This window comes from Mycteria americana, chromosome 16 (genome assembly GCF_035582795.1).
Source record: "Mycteria americana isolate JAX WOST 10 ecotype Jacksonville Zoo and Gardens chromosome 16, USCA_MyAme_1.0, whole genome shotgun sequence".
Lineage (NCBI taxonomy): Eukaryota > Metazoa > Chordata > Aves > Ciconiiformes > Ciconiidae > Mycteria > Mycteria americana.
This window is the reverse complement of record NC_134380.1, coordinates 6,458,380-6,478,566: the sequence shown is the minus strand read 5'-3', so window position 1 is coordinate 6,478,566 and position 20,187 is coordinate 6,458,380. Positions and strand designations below refer to the sequence as shown.

General features: G+C 44.7%; 1 long non-coding RNA gene across 1 annotated transcript; it reads left to right on the top strand.

Moving 5' to 3' along the window:
* The first annotated feature begins 18,037 nt into the window (after positions 1–18,037).
* Positions 18,038–19,791, top strand: LOC142417678 (uncharacterized). The gene is made up of 3 exons (XR_012778103.1): positions 18,038–18,093; positions 18,530–18,623; positions 19,688–19,791. It is a non-coding gene; the product is annotated as an uncharacterized LOC142417678 (long non-coding RNA).
* The last annotated feature ends 396 nt before the right edge of the window (positions 19,792–20,187 follow it).

The following is a 20,187-nucleotide window of genomic DNA, read 5'->3' as shown; positions in this document are numbered from 1 at the left end:
CATCAGGACGAGAAAGTGAGGACAGTAGCAATAAGGAGGAAGAGGCCACCACAAACAGCAAGAAACACAGTTTTAAAAAGAAGTCTGGAAAGCATCCTGCTGTTAGTGAAAAAGTCACTGAGTCAGAGTCTGTAAAGTCAATTGCAGTGCAAAGTGTTGAAGGCTCTCTTCAGAAACAGGACTCGCCGCAGAAGGCACAAAATGCCAAGCATAGGGAAAAGCACAATGAGAATCATGGCTTTAAGGAAGCTTCTGAGCAGAAGTCAGATTCTCAATCCCAAGGCAGTATGGCACAGGGAAAATGTGAGATAACTGGGAAAAAGCAAGTTGGAAAACATACCAGGATTATTGTCACTGAAAGTGCAGAAGAAAATATTCTGGAAACCTCAGATAACTCCTGCTCTGACTCCAGCAATGAAGGCCATTGGACCCATAAAAAAGGTACAAAAGAGACTGTAGTGGACAGCACTGCAAGCAGTGAAGAGAAGAGTAGTTCTTCAGAGGAAGATGGCATCAGAGAGAAAGAAGCCATGCTCGAACATCCTCTTGTGGCTGAAGGAAAAGGCTACAAGGAACTGCTTGATGAAAGCAATGAAGCATCTAATGAAACTGAAAGGGAGCAGGTGACCACAGATGGAAGGAATAAATCTGAGGATGAAGGCACTGACTTTGCAGGAGTAGAGGCAGAAGAGAAAATGAAGAAGCAAGATGACGTGGCAAGACAAGCAAAATCTATTCTAGCTGAGAGCAGTGAGGAAGATGATGATGTAAGCAGTTCAGGATTCCAACCTAAAAGTCTTAAGAACAGAGAAAATGGCAATAATGAAGTAGGCAAGGAAAATATATTAGAAAATGGCAAAGTTCAAGATATGTCAAAAGATGCACATGATAATTCTGACAGCAGTGGGGAGAACAGCACTGAAGAGAGCATTGACAAAGGAAAAGAAAATGCAACAAAACAACCACTGCCTAGTGCTGTGAAAGCAGAACTCCACATTCGCCTCAGCAAAGTACTTCAAGGAACTGAACAGGACGAGAAGGTGAATGATGAAAGCAGTGCACTGAAAGATAGCCCTTTGCTCTCCAAGCAGCAGATGACATTGAAAGAGAAATCTGGGAGGTGTGAGATTGCAGGACAAGGTAAAGTGGTAGGACATATACAGAGGGACAGTTCATCACACTGCAGCAAGCAGAAGTTAGCAGCAATGATGCTTACAAATAAATGCTCTTCTCAATCCCAAATCCTTCTCAATGTGAAAAACAAACATAAAAATGCTGAGACCAAACTATTAACAAGCTGTAAACCAAATCCTGTCCAGATGGCTTTGGAAACCAACTCTGACCTGAAAAATGTTGAAAGCATCTGTTCAAAACCCACGACTCTAGAAACCCTCAGTACACAGAAAGAACCCAACATAGCTCAGAGTTTCGGAGAGAAAAGATTAAATCTTTCAAATATTTCAAGCTGTTCCACTATTACAAAAAAATCATCTGATAAGCAGCTCCTTGGCAAGAAGAAAGTTGGAAAAGTTATTGGAAAAGTTAAACTGAGTTCAGGCCAGACTTTAGAGGCAAAAAAAGAGAAAGCAGAAGAAGTGGTTGCAGAAGCACCTTCTGAAAAAGAAAATGTGCATGATGGGAAAGGATCCAAGTACTTGCACACCCATTCTGCTTTTAGAAAAGTCACCAGCTGGCTTGGTCAAAAACCTGCCAAGAAAGCAAGCCTGAAAGCTCGTCTTCTGAGAGTGGCACGTGCAATTGATATTTCAAGATGGCTTTTGAAGAAATTTGGGAAGAGGAAGAGGAGCAGCAAACCTTTTGGATTCAGTAGAGTGGCAATCCGGATTGTAAGCACTGCTGGGTGGGTTGCTCGGTCTCGCAAAGCCTTCCCTGGTGCAGCTAGAGAGCTGGGGAGGACTGAGCTGAGTGACAAAGAATCTTCTCCTTCATTAGTGGAGGGGAAAGGTGGTCCTAAAATGGCAGAGGAAGTGGAACACATTGATTTGCCTTCTGGTGATTCCCCTCTTCATGGAACCAGTTCCTTTCCATACTTACTTAGCTTGGATGAGGAGAAGAACAATGCTACTGATGCCAAGTTTGCTATAGTATTCCCCAGAGTCCACAGCATGGTTAAGACAAAGAGCTCCTTATCCAGAGGCTCTGGGAATGGTTATTCCCTAGAGAAACTGAGATCTCTATCAGACAGAAAATCTGTGATACCTGTGCAACAGGGTTGCAGATTCAAATGTGACCTTCCCAGATCTTTGATGGATCAAAGCCCTCAGAGAAACAGTGAACAGGGCTTCCTTCCCCATCGAGAAGAGTATCCAATATGTACATCAGATTATTCCAGAGAGGTAGATGTCAAAGAGGGTTCAGGTGTCCTCCAGACTGCAGGGTCCATAGTCACACCTTGTGTTCACTGGTCTCAGCAGCAGGCTCAGGGATGTGATCCTGCAGCATGGCTGAACTCTGAATTGCTGCTGCCACAAATAACCATTGAGAACCTAAGCAAATGGGCCATCTACAAGGACCCACATCTGGCCCATGGCCATGTGACGAAGGTCTGCAAGGACCAGTGGGAGGTGGAAGACATCACTGACAATATGCTAGAGATGGAATTCATGCAGAAACAGGTACAGGTGTTGTCTCCAGTATTGGAATGAAGCTGAACTTCTCTGGATTTTCAGTAATGTATCTATGCATTTCAGGTGTACACGTGTGAAGACCACTGTGTAGAAGTTGAGGAGATTGAAGATCTAACCAGACTGGAGTATGTGTTGTCAGTGGTATTCTGCAGCTAATTCAAGGTCACAGGGGCTTGCTTGTTATCCTTCAAAGCTACTGTTGGCTCAACAACAGAAAGCACATTATAGATCCTTGGCTACCATGTGAGAAAATAGAATTAATTTGATGCATATCATAGCTGAGTAACTGATGCTCTGCAGCAAAGCTAAGTAAAAAACTGAATTGCACTATTTAAGTTATGGACCTACACTGAATCACGTGGAGAGGAGCACACCTGCAGAGGGAACTCCTGACTGTTGTGTATAGTACGTCCCCAAGCTCTGCTGCACAGAGAGTGCACATTGAATCTCTGCAGTCACACACCGGAGAGAGCAGCTCATCCTAGTTAGGAGACTTTCTTACAGATGCATCCAGAGAACCCTACCTGTCCTGTTAAATGGTTCCCAGTCCTGAAATGGGTTCTAAAAAAACCAAATATACTTTATGGTAGGGGAAATGAGGTTTACAGGCTGATGTAACTTTTGTGGTGTTGCAGAGGGACAGAACTGGGAATTTGACACACCATTCTTGTTGCATGAAGTGAGTGGTAAGTCAGGAAGACTTGCAGGATGAGAGGCACATTTCTATGTTGTTTGCCTACTGACACTGGCATCTGTGGCTTTAGTGACTCCCGTCGCCTTCAGCTATGGCAAACTCAGGCCCTACATCTTTGACAGCTTTTAAATCATGGGTTCCCTGCTGTTGTTGAAAGAGAAGCACCTAACACTGCTTCTCACACATGTCCCGCACCCTCTACTCTTGCCATCATGTTGAGATAACCAACTGTAAAGGCTGTGTGCAAGGAGCTGTGATCACGCAGAGATGGACAGGCTGGATGTTCTGACCTTTGGCTGCTCTGTTCTCGGATGTGTTTAATCCTGGACATGTTGGAACCACGTGCAGGCAGTGAATAGTTTCAGATCCCAGCCTCCTACAAAATCCTTGGGAGGGCAGAAAGGTTAATATTAACATATGCAAGTGAGGCTTATGGCTGACAAGTCCTTTCCTCTGTTTGTAGGGAAGTCTGCGAGAGCTCAGTTCTGCTGTGTCTGAAGAAGAGGTTCCATCGCAATCTTATTTATGTATGGGTAGTGGTGTTTTGTTTTGGTTTTCTTTAGTGCTTATTCATTCTGAACAATGAGCTTTAAGGGAAAATAATTTCTATCATTCCATCAAGCTTTAATAATGCACCACGTAGCTCAAGAGCTCACTCATTACTGGGAGCAATGATAAGGATACTCACACAGCTTTTGCTCAGAAAACAAGTAGCATGAAATATTTATGGTAAAATCTGAAAGTCCCAGAGTTTCTCTTTAGTTTCGGTATTTGTTGCCAACCCATGAGTATACTTGGGTTCAGTTTCAGCCTCAGCTGCTCCTAGTGGAACTCTCCTGTCTTAGCAAAGCAGTTCTGAGTAAAAATTGTGGATCTCGAGAAGAAACTTCAGAGTTTCTGCAAACATTTCACAGTGTTGCAGTCCAGAGCTAGTTCTGGATGGCTAATTGTTCTCTTTTTCATTTACTGGCTCAGGCATTCAAACCTGTGCCTGTAATTTCATGTGAAGCTTGGAGAATAGACAGTGACCAGTGAAGATGACCACAGACCAGTGAGTGCCCACTTATCCCAAAATATTAATGAGAGCTTTGAAAATGACCACTGAAAAATTGTGCTATGCCCTGAATAAGCTGGCAGTATAGTCAGAATAGACAATATTCCTTTAAAGGTAATTTTAATCTTTGTACTAATATATGTGTTCAGTTGCATTCCTCATTCAGAAAATTCTAAGAAGCCACCAGATTTTTTTTTTCCCTTTCTTATTTTTGTCCTAGACTTACATTGGGCAAATTTTGATTTCTGTGAATCCTTTCAAAAACCTCAGCATCTACTCTGAAGATGTGGCTACCCAGTATCACCAAGGGACTCTCTCAAAAAATGCCCCGTATGTTTCTCTTTCTCAAATAACTCCCTAAACTCTGTTCTGTTTGTGCTCCAGAAAGTATTTTATTTTCCTCCACTTGTCTGATAGAGCAGGATGAATGCCACAGGAATTGAACAATCCATTTGGCAAAGTTGTAGTTGCTTGGACCTGCAGTGCTACAGAGCTAAACTCTTTAGGTCAAGTTTCTTCAGGATTGCTTGAAGGTCCTGAATTCAGTGCCTGCTGGGACTGTACTTGACGAGTTCTGGCAGTATGTGCTCCCCACTGCTAACACTGGTACAGCCCTACCAGAGCTAGCAACATAGGTGGGTTCCTCTAGTGCAGATAGTACTGCTGGTGTCCCTTATATTAAACACCGTGGCACAGAGCATTACTCAGGTTAGGTTGAAGAGGTCCTGGAGGAACCTGAACTTTGCAATAGCTTGTAACAGTGGTATTAACCTGATGTCAGCAAAGAACAAAGCTCTGATTTCCCTGGTTCCTCGCACTTCTCAGGTCAAGATACTGGCCCATCTCTAATACAGATCACTGATGAGTAACCTTTTGGTGCTGTATTTGTGAGGTAGAAATGTGAGGTCAGTTAACTGGAGTTTTATTTCTGTGCATCTAGACACATCTTTGCCATAGCAGAAATGGCCTACACGCTATCCCAGTCATCAGAGCAAGAGCAGTGTATCATCATCAGGTAGGAAATAAGGGTACTTTTTCAAAGGCTTGTTAATTTCTTTATTTAAGACTTTCATCTTTGTATTTCACTGTCCGTAAGTTTATCATTCTGGCTCATGTGAAGGCTGTCAGTAGAGAACATGAATAAAATGGATTTTTATTTCACTCTGTGCCAATACAGTTTGAATTTAGCTTCACATCAGTTTGGAGGAGTGGAAGAGAAGGCGTTTGGCATTCCACAGTGGAATCTTATTTGGGCCTATTTTGTCAAGTTGTCTCAGTGTTTCAAACAATATGTGATAGATCTTAATTTGTTGTAAATCAGTACAACTCCACTGATTTACAGTAACAGGTCCTCTGATATGTCCAAATTATGTAATTCCATTTTGATACCAGCTTCCTTACCTCTTGTTTCTCCAGTGGACACAGTGGATCAGGTAAAACAGAAGCTGCCAAAGCAATTGTGCAATACCTGACCATGCTGTACCAGAGATCAGACAGCCACAGGATCAGACAGGTAAGAGGCAACTGAGATTGGCTTTATGCTGTGATGGTTAGGCAAGGAGTAGAAGCCAAAGACAGGGTAAAGAGGCCATACTGTTTACGCTGTTTCTTTGTTCCTGTTTAACTGAGCTGGAGTTTGGATGATTTGTGGTTCAAGGTGAAGCTCCTGTAAAGACATAAGGACAGCTGATGTACTTGTTGTTCTGTATTTTAGTATCTGGGAGCCCCAGATACTGTATAGAATGCTGTATCTGTTTGAACAGAGAGATGATACCTTCCTTAGAGACCTTATAGCAGTGTCTGGGAGGTGAATCTGAACAAACAGAGCAGAAGTGAAAGATCATAGCAGTGAAGGTAAAGAGCTCATAGAGCAACTCACCAATGGCTAGAGGTAATGATATCAAGATAAATTTAAAAAGAGACCCTTTAGCCAGGCAAGAATTATTTCAGTGAAGTCCCACTTTTCTTGGATTTTCAAACTAACAGTTACTTAAGTCCCTTTTGGGTTTAAAAACCCGTGATTGCTACTGAAGTGTTCTCTCCCTCTTTTCTTCAAGCCCTGCAACGTCCTACCCATCCTGGAGAGTTTTGGGAATGCCAGAACCATCCTCAATGACAACTCAAGCCGTTTTGGAAAGCTTCTGAATGTCCACCTGCAACAGTGAGTTAAAGGAACATCTGCGGATGCTGTCTTTCCCAGCTGTCAAGGGGTGCTTGGGTGAGAAAAGGTCTAGCAGTGCTTAGAGCTCATGCAATAGCCCTCCCTCCCCTACACTCTTGTTATCATCAGGATAGGAAGAGGGTGAGTTTAAACCCTATTTTGCTTTTAGGTTTCTTCCACAAAAGAACAGATCTTCACCTCTCAAGATGGGTGACAAATTAAGAACGTAAGAATGGCTGAATTGGTTTATACCAAGGAGCCATCTAATACAATGTTGTGTCTCCAGCACTGGCCACAAGCATTCACTGAGGCAACAGTAAGAACAGGCCAAAATACATATAATGCTTTTCTCTGACACTGTTAGCTCTTAACCATTTGCAGCAGCTTAGGAGTTTTTCTGAGACTCTTGTGGTTTTCCAGTTTCCTCTTGGTCTCATGTAAACTTCATGCCTCTGCAACAGTCTTTGGCAAGTGTTCTACAGGTCTAACCAGTTCCGTGAAAAATACCTTTTTTGTTTTGAACCTGCTTCCTTTCTAACTTCTGGACTTCTAGTTTCTTTTTTTTTTTTTTTTTGACTGTTGCCAAGAATTGAGCTGATATTTTCATGGAACTGTCTATCATAACCCCAAGGTCTCAGTCCTAAGCAGCAAAGGTTAACTCAGAGCCTGTCAGTTTATATGTGAAGCTGAGATTACTTCGGCCTGTATGCATCACTTTACATTTATCTACAGTGAATTTCATGTGCCATTTTCTTGCTCACTCACTCAGTATTGTAAGGTCTGTCTGCATTTATTCACAGTTGGCCTTCATCCTCACTGCCTTGAATAATTTCATACAACCAGGAAGCTTTGTCACATTGCTGTTCAGCTTCTCTTTTAGGTCACTTATCAAACCTTGAGTTACACTCACAGGTCAGAGCACAGACACTTTGTGGAACTCTAGTGGTTGCCTCCCACTATTAAGAGGATTAGCCATTTACTCCTACCCATGTCAGGACCTTCCCTCTTACTCCATGGTTGCTTGGTTTCCCTGAGAGTCACACAACTTTGTCAAACCTTTTGGAAATTCATGTAGACTATATCCCTTAGATCGTTCTTATCTGCAAATTTGTCATCCCCTTCAAATGATGCCAGGAGGTTTGTGAGGCAGGATCTCCTTTTACAGAAGCCATATTGACTCTTCTCAAATCAGCTGTATATATTCAGGTGCCCACTAATTCAGCCCTTCATTACACATCTGCCTAATCTGCATGGGACATGATAGGCTTAAAGGCCTATAGATCCTCACCTGCAGCTTAACTCCAGGCTGCTCGCTGCATGGCCCACTACTGCTGTAGTACTTTGACATCCTGGTTTTGGTCCAGGATCACTTTGTGCAAGATGCAATTAAATTACAAAACAAAAAGGTTGTCCCTGTCCCCACAGGCTATCAGCCTGACATATGAAATGGGTGGGTAAGGTCAGATGGGGGAGGCGGTAATGCCACAGCAATCAGGTATGGCTGAAGGGAAGGGGTGTGGCATGTTCCCTGGACTATTTTCAGGATGTATCCTGTGAGGATCATTCAAGTCCAAGTTCCTTTGTACTCTGGAGGCTGTTCAGAACCCAAACTTGAATCTGTGTGTTTCATAGCTGCTTTCTCTATAATAATCTGATACAAAACACCAGTGCTGGAAAGCTTCAAAATTCAGACCAAGTTGGTCAGGTCATACCCTTGTTTCTCAGCAAAAACTCCCTCTGCTAAATCCTCAGAGAAATGGACCTACAGAAAACCTGTCACTAGCTTCTGACAGGAACTGTTGTTGTCTTATGCTCAGTGGCGTTGTGGTGGGAACATCCATCTCCCAGTACCTGCTGGAGAAGTCTCGTGTGGTATTTCAGGTGAGGACCAATGAGCCCCTCTCTCCTAGAGGGGTCCCTCTTTCCCTTATTCATATTCAATCTTAAATTTACTGTTAAATAACGGGGATGGGAATAAGTATGACAATTGCCTCCCACTTCTGTTAGCAAGAAGTATGTCCCCTCTGTGTAGCACAACATGGTTGCTTATTTTGTTTGAATAAAATAGGAGGTCACTCTGTTTCAAACAGGTTGAATTAAGCCACTTATTAGGGATTACTGGAAGTTAAATCTTTCCTCAACTAATTTTTCTTAATGTCTGTAGTATGGAAAAGGTCAGATATTGGAGCCGTGAAAGGGACTGCTCTCAAATGGAATGCTCTTAAGGTGTCAGTGAGAAACCCAGGAAACTTTTCAAATGAAATAATTCTTGAGTGGCTTCTGGCCTCATCTTGCTGACCTCAGAGTTTCAGTGTCCTGCTGTTTGAGTGCTTGGTTTGTGGCAGCATGTATTCTGTAGGATTTTGGAACTGGCTATGAGTCAACTCTATGAACTGTGTCCCCTGTCAGGCCCGTGGTGAGAGGAACTACCACGTGTTTTATGAGCTACTGGCTGGGCTGCCTGTGGAGCAGAAAGAGGAGTTGTACTTGCAAGAGGCAGAGTCTTACTTTTACCTGAATCAGGTGAGTGAGGTGAGGATGCTGTGCAGAAGCTGATAGCGTGAAATGGCCAAGCCATCACTTCTGTTTGGTTAGTGAGGCACCTGATAACATTGCTTCCCTCCTGATGTGTCCCTCACAGGACTATGCTAAAGTCTGCTTTGCTCCTTCTTGCACCTGACCTAAGAAGGAGTACCTTTGTCTCTTATGTGATCTTTTTCTCACCTTTCAGGCCCCTTCTAGTCCCAAAGAAAGACTTTTAAAAAAGGATTCCTAGTGTAGGCCCATGGCTCCACCCTGTGGTGAAGAAATCCTTTTCTCGTTGTCTTTCCTTGCATTTGCAATTTATTGTGGGACTGAAAAGAGCGGGGGATATTTCTTTCTACCTTCGGCAAAACACTTGCTTCATTGGTTGAGTCAATGGGTGGAAATTTTAAACCATTGAAATGTACTGCTGATTACAATCTATTTAAATTGGAAAATTGTTTGCCAGACTTATGGCAAGCCATCACCTTGAAGCACAGTTTCTTTTGTTTAAGAACGTTTTCCATACTCAAGAGGTTCACAGCAATAGCAAGATATCTTTCTCATTTCAGCTGTGTGGGCCAGCTTTCCCAGGTGGGCAAACTCTTTACAGCAGCTGTGGTCATGTGAGGGATCCTTGACAAATGATTGCTATCATCTTTCTTTCAGGCAAGGAATGGACAAGTACCATTAATGACTCAAGGATGGAGGGCAATTAAGGGCCCATCCCTTAATGGGGTGATGTTCCTAGTTGGCAAAGGATCTGTATTGTACGCTAAACTCTTCAAGGTGGTAGCTAACAGGAGTTTCTCAGCTTGCTGCAGAGAAGAAAAGGGAAAAAGATCAGATCATGCGTAAAGAAGTTAGCAGAGAGTGACAAAAATCTCTCTTGGATCTTAGTCTTGGCAAGAAGAAGCCCAAGGGCTGCCTGGACCTCATGCTTGTCCTCATCTGAATCTGGCAATCAGCTGGAAACTTTTGTCAAAGAATGCCCTTGTACACAAACAGGTTCTACAGACCCCCTAGACCCAGGATTTCTGTGAACTTTAGGGTCACAGGCAGTTGTAAGGAGTGTCCTCTTGTAGAGAAAGCAAAAGAAGAGTAAGAGTGATATGTCCATGTTGAAGTGAAGCTCTGTGGCAGAGGTGAGTGAGACTATAACCCAGGATGGCTCTCTAGGTGCACAGAAACCCATTTGCTTTGATACTTTGGGTTCTACCATTTGGTACCAGATGACTTAATTGGGAGTAGATTCTGGCATCCCTTCTTCTCTCAAGCTGCACTCCAGCAGTGGGCAAGGGGTGCCTATATTGGAAACATAATAAAAACTTAGCATGTGTGGGCAAGAGAGATCTTATTCTCAAAAAATCTAGAGAGAAAAGAGACTGCTCTGCCATCAATAATGAGCTCCCACTAGTGGTGTCTTTGGTCTTTTTATTTCAGATTCCTCCAGTCCTTAAAACGTTGAACTACTTCTCTGAAGATTGCTGCTGGTAGCTCAGCTCCAGCCTGGGGCAAAACGGGCTGACCACGATTGTCTGTCTATTCTCTCAGGGCAGAGCCTGTGACATCCTGGGGAAGGAGGACAGTCAGGACTTTCTGGTCTTGGTGCAAGCTCTGGAGGGAATCAGCCTCTCGGATGATCAGCTGACCTCCACCTGGGCTGTCCTGGCCGCCATTCTGCAACTGGGGAATATCTGCTTTACCTCCTATGAGGTACACTAATCCTTGGCAGCTTGGGAATGGGCTATTTGTGCTGAACATTGCTGTTATCCCATGTGATGGGACTGGAGACATTATTCTTGACTGAAGATGATATCCTTTGAAGACTATTCTGTTCTTTGGATATTAGGCTCTAGACTGACCTAGGCAAGGACAGAAGATGGGAGGCAACCAAAGGTCATTAGAGCTTGGGTAGCTCTTTGAGAAGCCAAAATGAACCTAGATGCTGGTGTTTTGCCCAGGCTGTGACCAGTTCTGTGCAGCTGAGGTGCTGTCGAGAACATCAATACTAGTGGAACCTAGTATCCCATACATAGTTGAATCTGTTGTTCTTCTCCATTATTTAGAAAGAATCCTATGAACATGCAGCCATCGCCAGTGACACTGAGATTCAGATTGTGGCCAATTTACTGCGTGTCTCAGCAGATTTCCTGCAAAGTGCTGTCACTCACCGTGTCACTGTGAGTACCTTTTGGGCAATTTCTCATTCATCCTGAAGCATGGAATGCCCTAGCCCAGTGCTCTGTCAGCAGAAGGGCCACCACCTTAGAAGATCCAAAATCTGGGAGGTAAGAGCAGGAGTAAAATGGTTGCTGTGTTGGATCAGTAAGGGGGATGAGCTGAACCCCTCAAGGCAGCTCTGTAAAGATGGCAGAACTCACATCTAGGAGGGCTCTTTTCTGACATGAGGTGGCTTCAGGCTTAACACTTTGGCTAGCTGACTCCCACCCTGAAATGTGGCAGCAAAATTCTGGTTTTACTTGTTCCTTTGTACCTGGGTAAATTCTCAGACCAAATAGAAAAAAATCCATTAACTGGGCTGACTTCCTTGTGGATTTAAAAAAATGTGTGTATTTGTGAGATAATAACAGTAAATTCTGGATCTTTATGTATCCAGGTGACATCTTATGATCGGATCTTCTCCCCTCTGTCTGTAGAAGGAGCCATCGATGCCAGGTGACTTTTGCCGTTGTCTGGGTTGGTGAGACAAAAAACAGCACCCAAGGGTGCTGTTTTTGCTGTAATTGGTTTTACTGCCCTTTCCTACTCAGGGACTCCATTGCCAAGACTCTGTATTACCTGCTCTTTGAGTGGCTGCTGCTGAGAATCAATGAGTGGTTGGCTCCCTGGGAATCGGACTGTATCGTGGGCATTGTGGACATACATGGTTTTGAGGTTGCTTTTCCTATTCTTTTGATATTTTCTGGGCTGCAAGTGCATGCGCTGATTCTCCTCAGTCACTGCCAGAAATGGGAGGGTATCTGATGGGTGGGTTTTATTTTTAGTTTTGGGGTTTTGTTTTTTTCTTTTTTCCAGAAAGGAGACAGTAATTGTACCATGTAATGTAGATGCCTGTATTCAGGGGAGTACTTTTTTTTCAGAGGCAGTAGAGAAGTGCTTCTTCAGGGTGTGATTTGACACTCTTACTACAGACTTTTGTTATGAATTGCTATGTGGAGGAGCCCATAGTCTTCCATGACTGTGTGGCATAGGTAGAATCCTAAGGTACATAGGACTGGGTGGATTGCAAGTAGTATTGGTGTGTAAGTGGAGTCCTAATAGTCTTAGGCAGTTAACAACCTAGCCTCAAATAGAGTGGTTTCTGGTGCTCCCACCATGTCAGCCTTGCACGTTTGATACCTTTGCATGAACTGACCAGTATGGTGCTGCATCGATAGTGGACATACCTGGCTTTGCTTCTGTCATTCTAAGGAAGAGGAAAATGATTTGATTTTAAATCAGAACAAAACCAGCACTTTCAGCCAACTTGGCCCATTGAATTAGCTCATATGCTGTATTAAATACAGATCAAACTGTGTTTTCAGCAAGTGCACTGGAGTTTAGAAACCAAGTTATGTATGATGCCAAAAGGACACGTGGGGATTTTAACTCCATGGGTCAATTCTCACCTAAAGAAGGTTTGACAAAACCCCCAGAAGTTTCTTAGAATGTTCACTTATACACAAATTCCTGTAAAAAGCAGCTCAGAGTCCTTTTTCTGCAGCCTGTGTTTTGCTGTTTAGCAGTGGCTTGGGGAGCCAGATCACTCATCAGTCAGTTTTGATGGACCAAACCCAGAAAAAAACCTAATATAAATTTGCTGTACTGATGAGGTGAGCTGAATGAGCTAACTCTTAATGAATCACATTTAAATTATTCCTGCAGTTACTAACAGAAGTAAGAAAAACGTTTCTGATGAAGTATTAGTCTAACTGTTCCCATTTATTCCTGAAGACTTGGATAAAGCTGGAAATGTTAACACTATCTTTCACAATTTATTTCTTTTTGTGTGCTTCAGCATATCCTGCTTTTCTGTTATTCCCAGCCTGAACAGGGACAAGTCCAGAATCCACTGAAGTTTCTGAAGAGATTCTCCCTGATCCACTAGGCTTTGGATCAAGCCAGGGATAGGAGAAGTGCAGATAATTTTGTAAGCAAAGGCCCTTCAAGGTTCCTTCAAAAGGCCCTTTTTGAAATTAAGGTTAGGGTAGCATCTAGAGTTCTGGGTCAGGAATTGTTACCCTTGTGACAGGTATACACCCATGTTTCTGCCCCAGTGAGCTCCTGGGAACTTCCCAGACTTGCGGTAGGTAAATAATGGGCAGAGCAGGGGCTTAGAGTGATACATGCTCATCAAGGCCTGTGAGTTTTATACTTAGGATTCCTGTTAAAATCTATGTGTTCTGATGAATGCTGAAAACAATGGAGCATATACAGGTGGGGGTGTGCATCCAAGAGTAGTTCTCTTCTTCTTTGTGCTCCTTCACAGCTTGTCTTGCCTCTTGCTGTTCAGCCTAGTCAATAAACCAGGCTGAGAGCTTGCAAACCAGACATAAGATGATTTGAATTTCTCAGGTTCATTCACACTTACTGATGAGAACAAGCTGCCTGAACCAGCAGCTCAGATCACCACCATCTGGTGCTGTGCATTATTCGCAAGAAGACAGCCTCCTGGGAGGGCTGTGGGTTGGAAGTGATGATGCCTTTTTGTCTTTGCAGGATCTAGGTGTAAACAGCTTAGAACAACTCTGCATCAACTTTGCCAATGAGCATCTCCAGCGTTTTTTCAGCCAGACTGTCATTGCCCAGGAAGAGGTAAATGGAACTCACGCCAGCAGGTGAAAGACAGCACATATGGAATGAGCTGAGGCAGCCTCAGCTGGAGAGTATCCTTTAGCGGGGAAGCAGGAAGCTAAATAGACCTGGCCCTCTTAAGCAGTACTTGTGGAATCCTAGCCCAAAGAGCTGGCTATTTAATATCTTTTATTAATTCTGTAGTAAATTAAGGGAAGGGGAGTTCGTTAGTGCCTTGCTCCCTTTTACAGATTTTATAAGTGAGTTGGTCAGGATCAAGGACCCCAGACCTCAGCTGGTACTTTTAAAGCGTGTTTGGTAGATTCATTGTAGCATTTCATGTACCACTCATGTTCTGGAGATGAAAGTGTATTTATCAGACTCGTTGCCTTTTACAGTTCACTTTATCACTCTGCTTAGCAGCCTTCCTCTCTTAAATTTGGAAAATCATTAGTGGCTTTAGAAGTTGTTTCATATGACAAAAACTTAATTCTAGGCAAGTTCCTAACAGCAGTGAAACACTAACTTCCTGATGAATAAACCAAATCACTCTGTTAACTCCCTCCATTTGTTCTTGTTTGCATGGCTGGATTTGACTGGTTGGTCTTTAACATGCAGGAGGAATATAGCCAAGAGCAGTTAGCTTGGATTCCTATTTCCAAGATATACAGTGAGTCATGCCTAGATTTCATTGCTGCAAAACCCCATGGCATCTTGCATATCCTGGATGACCAGACTTCACTGTCTCAGGTGAGAAGGTCTTATCCTCTTATGTGATCCCTTTCACAGGATGGTTATGGTGAGGCAGTTATACAGATTGAACAGGGACTGTGTTCGCACAAGTATTAGATGTTTTTACCTTTGTTTTAACAGTGGCTTTTTGGCCTACTGGATATGTTGCAGCAGCAGCAGCAAACATGTTTGTCATCTCCTTTACAGGCCACTGACCACACTTTCCTCCAGAAGTGTCATTACCATCATGGAAATAGCCCTTGGTATGCCAAGCCCAAGATGCCTTTGCCAGTCTTCACTGTGAAGCACTACGCAGGCCCCGTCACCTATCAGGTGAGCTGGCAGGGGGCTCTGAGCAGTTGGAGCAATAGGGCAGCTTGGAAGCATGCTGTGGATGTCCTGATGGACCAGCCCCGAGTGCTGTGAACAAAGCCCTCTCTTTGTAACTGCACATCCCTCTAGAGCATCAGTTTATCAGAAATGAGGAGATTCTTATTAGGAGAGGCAACTAAGCTGTCTCTGGGCAGAAGAAAAATAGGTAATGACCTCAGCTACACAACAGCCTACATTGCTTGTCTTGGAGCCCTGGAAATCCAGGAAAGCTGTCGCTGCTGAAAGAAAGTGAGGGGTCAAAGCCTGCTGGGCAATGTGAAGGGGAAAAGGAGCAATCTCTCCTAAAAGTGGAAGTCATTGTCCCCTCCACTCCTGGTGGAGTAAGAGGTGTGTGTAAGAGGGGTGTTTGCCTGTCTGGTTTGTGGTCTGAACCAACAGTGCATTAAATCAGACTTTGCCTCTGCAGGTCCACAAGTTTCTTAATAAAAACCGTGACCATTTGCGTCCAGAGGTGCTGGATATCTTCTCTCAGAGCCGCCTCAAGGTACTGTAGTGGTTCAGGATGAAGATCACTATTGCAGACACCTAATGAGCCACTCATTGCTTTCATGTGAGAAGCAGAAAGATGTTGGCCAGGTGTCAGGAGAACCTGGAGGAACCATGAGGAGTTTTGTTCTACTGAAGGACACTTGGGAATTGAGCAAGTCGTCTTTGCCTGCAATTGATGCATTTTAAATATAAAACGCACAGACTGTCTGAGGATGCAGCTGGGTTCCTGGCACTGTTAGGGGCAAGGGAGAATGGTCCCCCAGTTTCAGATAGGAGAGATTGATCTTTCCATGTGGTTGAGGGAGCTTTGGTCATTTCTTTATTTTTGCAGGTGGTGTCTCACATTTTCCAGAAGGCTAAAGCTGCCTATAGTCAGCAAAGGGAGCTGGGGGCCAGAGGCAAAGGGCTCAAGCCTCCGGCCTCCACACTGGTGTCCAAATTCCAGCAGTCTTTGCAGGACCTCACAGCCAAGCTGAAAAGGTGAGAGATACTGTTATGGTGCCATCCCTGCACTGGGCTGATTGCTGCACCCAGAATTGTGTGAAGTCTTCCCAGGTCAGCACAGAGGGGAGGATGATCAAAGGTTCTTCCTCCTGTTTTGCAGGAGCCATGCCTTCTTCATTCGGTGCATCACCCCTAATCCCAAAAAGGTAGGGCAGCACCCTGAGCTACTTATGGAGTCCCTCAGTTCCTTGAAGTCCAGTCCTCTCCAGCAGCTCTCCTTTCGCAGTTAGGGTTTGGACTTCTTTGCTTCATTTGATAGCTTGAAACTTTTCTTCCCCTTTCTCTGTCTCTCACCCTTCCCTGTGGCCGTTTGAGCTGACCACATGCTGACGGATAAGAAGCCAGTGTCAGTTGGACACCGAAGGATGTGTTGGATTTTGTGTTCCATCACCCACAGACCATGGCAAGATCTAGCCCAAGGACAGGACAGTAGAAGGAGACCTCTTCTAAACTCTCCGCCCTCTGGCTCCTTTCTTTTTTCCTTATTTCTTGTTTTATATTTTTCTTCTGCCTTGTATTCACAGCTGTCAAATATCTTTGATGTGGAGTATGTCACTTGTCAGCTACAGCATTCTGGAATACTGGAGGCCATCCACATTAGAAAGGAGGGATACCCACTCCGTCTTCCATTCCAGAACTTCCTAGCCAGGTACAGTAGTGTACTGGCTTGGGATTCCCCAGCCACTGAAAGCCTGGATGAATTTATCAGCACACTGTGATTTGTTCTCCTCTGAGGACTCCAGTTACAGCCCTGGCTTCTGTCATATCAACATCTCATCTTCCAGGTATGGCCTCCTGGCTGGTCGAGGGCACAACTGCTTGGAGGAGAGAGAAGGCTGTGCGGCAGTGCTGTCTCATGTGGTGGGGAACCCCTCAGATCTCTATCAGATTGGAGTAACAAAGGTGATGCCTATGGAGAATCCCATCTTAATCGCATAGGCCCAGCCATCTATTCACTGGCTGTCAGTGGACAGAGAGCAGCTCGGCTCTCTGCCCAAAGAGGAAGAACATTGCATGTTTTCACCTCCCTTTTGCTTTCATTCTTGTCTCAAGTATGAAGGAGGAATTTTTAGCATTTCAGATAAGGAAACAGGAGACTCTGGCTCCAGGCTGTTGTGGTAGCATGGTGTTGTGGTTTAGCCCCAGTTGGCAACTAAGCACCACACAGCCGCTCACTCACTCCCCCCTGGTGGGATGGGGGAGAGAATCAGAAGAGTAAAAGTGAGAAAACTCCTGGGTTGAGATGAAGACAGTTTAATAAGTAAAGCAAAAGCCGTGCATGCAAGCAAAGCAAAACAAGGAATTAATTCACTACTTCCCATGGGCAGGCAGGTGTTCAGCATGTCCAGGAAAGCAGGGCTCCATCACGCGTAACGGTTACTTGGGAAGACAAACGCCATCACTCCGAACATCCCCCCCTTCCTTCTTCTTCCCCAGCTTTATATACTGAGCATGACATCATATGGTTTGGAATACCTCTTTGGCCAGTTTGGATCAACTATCCTGGCTGTGTCCCCTCCCAGCTTCTTCTGCACCTGGCAGAGCATGGGAAGCTGAAAAGTCCTTGACTAGTGCAGCAACAACTAAAACATCTCTGTATTATCAGCACTGTTTTCAGAACAAATCCAAAACATAGCCCCGTACCAGCCACTATAAAGAAAATTAACTCTATCTCAGCTGAAACCAGGACACACGGCCAACTCCTTTGTCTACCCAGCATTCCTTGATGGAGACCTGGGCTTCTGCCTTTCCTGCCTACTAACCTCCATCACTCCCTGATTCCCTGTCCTCCACAAATACATCTGTCACCTGAACCTGTGCCTCCTGCCCTCCCCAGTTAAGGGAGTGCAGTTTCCTTAGCAGGGAGCTTTAAAGGCTACAAAGAGATAAATCAGCAGCTTTTATTATTGATCTTTTCCCAGGTCTTTCTGAAGGAGAAAGCCAGGCAGCTCCTGGAGAGACGATGGAACCAGAGGCAGAGTTGGGCCATTGTTACTCTGCAAAGGAACTTCCGACGCCTCCTTCACCGCAGACGCCTCCGTGTCCTCCAGGAGAAAGTCACAATCATTCAGGCTCACTTCCGAGGTTACCAGGCAAGGTCAGGAGTCAAAAGCCAGGCAAGGTACAGCCCTTTGTCCTTGCCTAGGACAGCAAGGTGGGGATGTGCCTGACCAGGTCCCTCCTCATGTTGGCTCCTGGCCTGTTCTGCAGGGGGGTAACCTGTTATTGGAATGGTGGAGGAGGGAATTCCCAGCCTGGTTCCCTGGAGCAGAGGTTCCAGGGGAAATACAGCTGTCAAAACTCTTATTGTAACCTGCCTGTGCTAAGGCTGATATTGTGACAGCTAAAGTAAAGGATGTAGGGAAAACATCTAAGAGAGGACCAGGCTTAACACTGTAAGATCAAATCCGGACTGGCTGATTGTATTAATATTCTGTTTGGGCCATACCCTCGAATTGAGTCCACCTAAAGTCTGCCTAAATGTTGTTGATACTTCCCTCATTAGCAATTCTTCTCTTTTCATATCCCTCTAGGAAGCATTACAGGAGGCTGAAGAAGACTTTGGTGCAATTTAATACCATGATTTTAATCTCCAGACCTTTGATTCAAAGGAGAAAGCACTGCCAGGTAACACTCTTCTCAGGACCAGGTGTACTGCAGGAGCTATTTCTGTCCTAGGTAGAGAGAGCTGGTGACTGGGTGAGGCCAGGGCAGGGATGGCTTTAGCAAGTTTCTTGGAAATGATCCAATGAGGTGTCCTTCTGGCTGACAAAAATGTAGTCAAAAGAAGGAAACACAGAGACTGGAGCCTTCTCTCCCTAGACAAAGCTTACAATTGGCAAAGGTAGTACAAATGCAGCCTATTCGTATGTCTGTGTATGTGAACTTCTCTAGGTTGCCCCACACAAGACATGAGCTTATTCCATCTGTGGTCTCCAGAGCTGCTGTTCTGCCCAAGCTATACGGAGTCATTAATCTTGTTCTTTTAGTTGTCCAGTTCAATTTCTGGTGTTTTCCCAGATGGTGACTGAAACGCAAGATTTTTTCAGTCCACGATGATCCTTCCCTGACCCCTTACAGCTACCTCAGGCTGCTGAAGTCCTTGGCCTTTTGGAAATCAGCTGAGCCCATAGTTGGGGTGAGAACAGGATGGCAGTGGTTTGAGAAGATGGAAAATTGTGTGCAGGAGCGAGCCATGGTTCTGTCAAATGGATTGAATGTATTTTGCACAAACTATTAAAAAGAAAATTGAAAACACAAAATCAGACCACTCGTCCTTAGGGTAGCAACTAACATCCCTATAGCTGTCAGCTTCACGAGGGAGGGACCCAGTACAGCTGCTGACATGGCTATCAAAGAATAGGGTGGAGGGTTAAGGTCAGTGTTATTGTTGGAAGACTGCAGAGGTTCCTTCTGCTGTGCCATGCCCAGAACAGCGTGTGTTTCTGTTCCTTTTCCTGTCCCTTCCTACTTGGACAGGATCCAGCTTTTCTTTCTCCCAGGTAACCATAACAGCACAGCTCTTTTGAATCTGTTTCTGTTGCTCCCGTGTTTGCTTGCTGAGGTCTCAGCAATGCTAATATGCATTAGCAACAATAAAGGTCTCAAAGTTCACCTGCTGCAAAGTTCCTCCTTTCCCCCGCCCCACAGCCCTGCCCTTTGGACTTTAGCATGCCTACTGTCTTTCTCAGCCCAACCCTCATAACCTCCCATCTAGTCACACCATTCTGCAACATAGACAAGCAGGAGAGAGAGAGAGGGAGAGAGAGACCCTCCTTTTCCATCTCAGAGTAGGAGTCAGGTGAGTGGTGAGGCTGGGGGACAATAGAATGGATGGGAAAGGGCAGAGCTTCAAGGGAGTTTGGCTTTTGGTATCCCTGGCACCCCCTCTAAAGGGGTCCCTCTCCATGCACAAGTTCGTCCATCCATGTTCAGGCTGCGTTACCATATTCTTTGATGCTGGAGGAGGCAGGTGAATATTTCTGACAGCTTCTGTATGCTTTTGTCCTGAGACACATCAAATGCCAGGCAGGGGAGGAAAGGTGTGGGCAGGGATGCTGGGCAGGTGGTGAAGGCTCTTGCTGTTGAATTGTGTTGTGCAGGGCAGGTGGTGTTTCAGCAAAGCTAAGAGCTTTCCCTGGGCATCTCCTTCTCAATACACTCTGTTGAGTCCCAAGAAGACACTGCAGCT